At 38.5% G+C, this 6,654-nt stretch overlaps 1 long non-coding RNA gene across 1 annotated transcript; it reads right to left on the reverse strand.

The window, feature by feature from the left end:
• Positions 1–5,405: 5,405 nt before the first annotated feature.
• Positions 5,406–6,406, reverse strand: LOC138972267 (uncharacterized). The gene is made up of 3 exons (XR_011457519.1): positions 6,316–6,406; positions 5,840–5,929; positions 5,406–5,551 (listed from the first exon to the last, which is right to left on the reverse strand). It is a non-coding gene; the product is annotated as an uncharacterized lncRNA (long non-coding RNA).
• Positions 6,407–6,654: the final 248 nt, after the last annotated feature.

Raw genomic sequence — 6,654 nt, forward strand, 5'->3', positions numbered from 1 at the left:
AAGCAAATTGTGACAAATATATATCAAAATAACTACAGCAATACATGATTAAGACTGGGCAGTGCAACTTCATCACTCCGAATTTCATTAAGGGAATTTTACTTGATAACCGAATATACCAAAAACAGAAACTAAACATACCAGCATTGTATTGTACATGTATCTCGTGTGTGTCTTCTTTAAAGGCCGTTCGGTTGAGGTTCTTTTAAATGTATTTTTTCTCCTGAATAAAACGTTTCCAAAAATGTAAGCTCTCTTTCTGTTTTTTGTTGTTGATTATTTGACACAACAAAAACAAAACATTTATTCTGTAAACAATATTTATTCATCTCTCATTAATTTTAATTGCACTTCGACAAGGCACTTTGAACTTTCACCTTCACCTGTTACACCCTCTTTATGAGTCGAACTAAAGTAAAATATTCTTGAATCTTTCAAGAGAGATTCCTTTTCGTGTTAAGAATCATATCAATTAACGCGTGTGTGCCTCCGCTTTTGCGTAATGTAAACGCATCCTTGCATTGAGACACCTATACAAACTTAACAGCCTGGCTGTTTCAGTAGGAATTGTATACTGAATTCATTTTGCAGAATGATGAGAGTGTTCGACGCAAAACTTATTTACATGTAAATCAAAAATCCCACTATAAACAGAAACCAGTCAAAGTGTACAATATTAGTATGCATCCGAGCAAAAAGATAAGATGTGAGAGCAATACTAGGCCAATGGTTTGTAAAAGAAGGACGGTATCTTTAATTAAATAAGGCACTTTGCTTTTTACTGATAACAAAAGTAAATTTTGCATAAATGCACTCGTTTACATTTAAAGCAACGTTTAATCATGCACAACTCATGCAGTTCAACAAAGTCATATATTATACACAGTGAATGAGAACGGCACATGTGTCTTTCTCTTCCTTTGGTATAACACATTATCATACATGTATAAGACAGAAAGCAGGCAGTAACACGTTTGGTAAATAAATAAGCAATCTGAAGCACTAGCACTACAATTTTTGTCAATTTCCTGGGGATTGAAAACGTGGTTGAGCACACAAAAAGAAATAAACGTACATTATGCACCTTTTTTTTATCAAGTTGCAGACACCAAAAAACCAGTGTTAGTGCATACTGGAACTGTGTATGCTTGGTATACCGTATACGTATAGAATCTTGTAGACCTTGTAAATAATCATTTCGCAGTATTGTATAGGGTCACTGGCAGTATGTTGTAGGAACTGGCGAACACAAAGGTACCACCATACACTTTTAAAATGAACACATCGGTGAAAGGACTTCAACACAATTAGGAACATAAGAACTCTTTAAAATGTTTGACGCACACACACACACACACACACACACACACACACACACACACACACACACACACAAACGCGCGCGTGTGCGCACGGGTACATTTCCTCAAAAATAAGTTTGGTGCATACTTGAACTGTGTATGCTCTATATATCTTATAAGTATATACTATTGTAGACCTTGTAAAATAATGAATTAGCAGTATTGTATAAGGCCACTGGCAGTGTGTTGTAAGAACTGGCTTTAACATAAAGGCACCATACGTTTTTAAAATGAACACATCGGTGGAAGGACTTCAACAAAATTCAAAACATAAGAATCTTTAAATGTTCATGATGGTAGCGGAGTGTGTGTGTGTGGGGGGGGGGGGGGGGGGGGTGGGGATGGCGGTGGTTTGGGTTGGGTCTATGCACATTGTATTAACCATAGATGATAACATTTATGAAAGATGATAAGCAAATGATAAACAGTCCTCCCTGCTCTTTGCCATTTGCTACCCCCCTCCCCCCCCCCACACCTTGTAAAATTACCCAGTTTCAAAAGAAGGATATAACCAACACTAGCAGGAATAGTAGGTGGTGAAGACCTCTACTCGCTGTGGATGTCACTCTTGTTCTTTAAACTTCATTACAGGGAGCATGAGAGTTTCGACAGTTGCTGACCTTCAATAACAAAAATTGACACACTTATAATATAAAACAAATATGAAATCAATGTCGCTTACCAAATTGAACATTCGATGGACAGATCAGCTTGTTATTTCATTCACAAGGAAGAGAATTCAAGTTACTTAAGTTACAAATCATGGCAAGTTGCAGAGTGGTGTGGTTAATTTCACTGAAGTTACAACAAACATAACTAACCAAACATACATTAACTGTTACTTTCAGAGTTACACATCTTACTAAAGCAACAGCAAATTTCTAAAAAATCTTATCAGCATGGCACACAAGAACAGATTAAGCTAAACACTAAACAAATGCCAAGGTCCAAAGGCAATCTAAAAAGCCTTTATCATATAAAAACAAAAATGAGCAAAAATACCCAATACAATCCTTTAAAGAGTGAAGAAAACAACTATACTAGTGATTGTTGAACAATCTCCGAGCTCTAACCCAACCCTCTCCTTCGTGTATATCGCAACAAACAAACACAAACTCTGGTAAGTAAAAAGGAATCATTGACATTGCAACAACAACACAAGTGTAATGCAGCATTTTGTATGTACAAAAAAAAAGACATTACATCTCACACAAAGACCCGGGGTTGTATTTCCCAAGCAAATTGGAGAGCAGGATGAGTGCATACAAAGCCAGTTAACAAGGTCGCTGCAAAACTCAGCTATTTTAACAGACAATTCTATTACAATTCTAAGCGGTCATCTGATTGAGCTTAAAAAACGATTATTCATTCAAGATTCTGATGTGCAAATGACCGACATTAATTGTACAGTCATAACTCTTGTCATTGGAAATACAAATTGAGCTCATGCAATTGTCTATTACTTGTAGAGCTATGTACTCTTTAAATTCGTTTTTGTGTTTGTATTATTTTGCTTTTCAGTTTGTTTTTGCATCGTATAATGGTATGTACTGTTTTAATTGACGCTGTTGTTTGTTTACATTTTAGACACCATATTATGTTTCCATGTAGACTAAACCTGGAACGCAAAAAGGACAGTGATATAAGTGGACATTGTATGTTTGTAGCTGCCACTGAAGGATATATTTCGTTGTATATGCTTACATATATGTCTTCCAATAATCCGCATCAAATTCATGCAAAAAACAAACACAAAATCGAGCGATAACTGGTGTGGTTGAAAACACACACACACACACACACACACACACACACACACACCTAAAGTGTGGATGGTTACCTAAGAGGCGGCACTGGGTGTAGTGCCTTTCTAGTGCACTTGCACTACAACAGCACTGGGTGCAGTACTCGCTCCGGCATCGAAGAATTTTGCACTAAAAAATGCACAAAATTTGACCTATTTCGTCGCCTATAGAGGACGGAAAGAATGTCATTTTGAACATTGTTATGACATTCTTTCCGTCAAAAAAGTCAATTTAACGGTGTTAAATGAAGCGACCATCCACACAATTAGGTTGCCATCCAGAGTTTAGGTTGCCATCCACGTGTGGATGGTTGCCTTATGGTGATTTAGGCAACCAAACCTGTGGAAACATGGGTACACACACACCCACACACACACACACACACGCACACACACACACACACACACACACACACACACACACACACACACACACGGGCAATTTTCCTCATTCCCCCTTTGCAGAATACAAACAAAATCCAAAAATAGTTTGGTGCAAACTTGAACTGTGTATGCTTGGTATAACGTATAAGTATAGAATCTTGTAGACCTTGTAAATCATGATTTAGCAGTATTGTATATGGTCACTGGCAGTATGTTGTAGGTACTGGCAAACCCAAAGGTACCACCATACACTTTTAAAATGAACACATCGGTGGAAGGACTTTAACAAAATTTAGAACATAAAAACTGTTTAAAATGTTCGATGCCAGCTACGAATAATACTGTTGCACAGGGAGGATATAAAACAGGTGTAAGTGACGTGAGAAGTGCCCGGGGGCCCATGGAGGTGGGATAGAGGCGGGGCCTCATTACACTGTGTTCACCATAGATACCCACCCTTCTGAAATAGGGGGTGGGGGTGGTGTTGGTGGGGGGGTTGGGTCAGCGTACATTGCATTCACAATATATGATAACATTTATGAAAGATAAGGTCTGTTTGAACATAAAACCCAAATGTTCAGCTTGCATGCTCATAAAGGGCATTATGTTGTGAGCATTTCTAAACTCATTGATGTAGAAGGTACATTTTTGTTGAAACTTTTTTTTTATGTTGAGCAGTTTTCTTATTGATCAGATAAGAGGAACAGAGACTGTATTTAGAACAAACATAAATGTGAGTTCTACCACAAAGAAAAGCCCTGGGAACAACACAAAATCAAGCGATTTGTTGAAAACACACAACACATACACACACACACACACACACACACACACACACACACACACACACACACACACACACACACACACACACACACACACACACACATACACACGCGCACGGGTACATTCCCTCACAAATTAGTTTGGTGAAAACATGAACTGTGTATGCTCTATATATCTTATAAGTATTATACTCTTGTAGACCTTGTAAATAATGATTTAGCAGTATTGTATGCCACTGACAGTATGTTGTAAGAACTGGCTTTAACATAAAGGCACCATACGTTTTTAAAATAAACACATCGGTGGAAGGACATTAGAATCTTTAAAATGTTCATGGTGACTGCGCAGTGGGGGCAGGGGGGGGGGGGGGAGTGGAGGGGATGGCGGTGGTTTGGGTTGGGTCTATGTGCATTGTATTCACCATAGATGATAACATTTATGAAAGATGATAAGCAGATGATAAACAGTTCCCCCCGCTCCTTGCCATCTACTCACCCCCCACCCCCTTGTAAAAGTACCAAGCTTCAAAAGAAACATATAAACAACAATCGCAGGAATGGTAGGTGGTGAAGACCTCCACTCGCTGTGGTTGTCACTCTTTTTCTTAAAACTTCATTAAAGGCAGCATATGGGAGTTTCGACAGTTGCTGACCTTCAATCAAAAATGGACACACTTATGAAATAAAAGATCAGTTTGTTATTTAATTCACAAGGAAAACAATGTCAAATAAAAACAGAGGGAATTCAACTAAAGGTACAAAACGGAGCAAGGCATGAGAAGCGATCAAGAGTAAACGTACATAAAATAACTAAAACAAAGGTATTTTAAACAAAATAAGACTGCATGACTTGTACATGAGATAGAGAGAGAGAGTGAGGGAGGGAGAGAGAGAGAGAGAGAGAGACTGAGAGAAAGAGAGAGAGAAAGAGAGAGAGACAGACAGAGAAAGAGAGAGAGATAGAGCGAGAGACAGAGACAGGAGAGAGAGAGCGACAGAGAGAAAGAGAAAGAAAGAAAGAGGGAGACAGAGAGAGAGAGAGAGAGAAATAGAGAGAGAGCGAGCGAGAGAGAGCGAGAGAGAGAGAGAGAGAGAGAGAGAGAGAGAGAGAGAGAGAGAGAGAGAGAGAGAGAGAGAGAGAGAGAGAGAGAGATTACTCTGTCTAATTGGAAGCGCTGCCATTGACGTGTTTGCTGTCCAAATCTTGAGTGCTGAGTCTGAAACAACGCACACGTGTAAACATATATAGTTTCAGCAACAGGATCTCCAATGCAAAACAGAACAAGATCTATTGAAAAAGTAGATTATATAATCAATAGCGGACTGGACATGTGCTATAAAGATTAACTTCTAACTTGATAGTTCAGGGGAGAGAGAGAGAGAGAGAGAGAGAGAGAGAGAGAGAGAGAGAGAGAGAGAGAGAGAGAGAGAGAGAGAGAGAGAGAGAGAGAGAGAGAGAGAGAGAAAGAAAGACAGACAGAAAGAGAGAGTGAACAAAATATTACCCAGACGTATCATTTTCCCCTTTGTGGTTGTCTTCGCAGTCGTTTGCTGGGGTGTAACGTATATGATTTTGGTCGTCGTTCACAAAGAACCTAGAATGAGAAACCAATATTAACATATTTTTGATTATGACTGGCCATCATTCTGCATCGAGAAGTGTCGTGCTGACTTTGTTTTGTACAATCTAGTTAAATTTGTTAGCCTTTTCTTTCTTTTTTTAATCAATAGTTTTGGTAAAGTTTTTATTTGTTTTTATTTTGTTTATTTCTTTGCAAACATGAACACATCTGTATAACACATTGCTTCCATATTCTTTTATTTCTTTTTCTTTTTAAACAAAGGTATTGAATCTCTCTCTCAAGTGTTGTAGCTGCTCGCGATATGTATGCTGACATTTGCAGGAACATGTAAGTCATTACCAATTGGTGTACAAGTATTAACCTATCTACCGCTAAACCTGCAAGTTCACCGTACTCACGTTTTCCGGCGACGAAACAGGATGAAGCAGATGACCGCCACCAGAACAACTACTGCCGCAACTGATACTCCAACAACGACCCCCAAATCTGGTGAACATGTAACAGATGCAGTTTGATAATGTTTAATGTACAGACATCGTAGTAGCAATTTAATGTTTGAAATATTTTTCTTGTTGGAAAAAAAACCCACCTCCCAGGAAGAATCATTAAGTTTCAGCACAAACCTATCATCTTAAAAGCTGTTAACACTCCTCATTGTCAATGTCGACACCCGTCTGCAACCGGTTGCTTCCCTTTATATAATAAACGGAACATCGCTTCAAATAAACTATTACATG

This window comes from Littorina saxatilis, linkage group LG8, assembly GCF_037325665.1.
Source record: "Littorina saxatilis isolate snail1 linkage group LG8, US_GU_Lsax_2.0, whole genome shotgun sequence".
In the NCBI taxonomy this organism is placed as follows: domain Eukaryota; kingdom Metazoa; phylum Mollusca; class Gastropoda; order Littorinimorpha; family Littorinidae; genus Littorina; species Littorina saxatilis.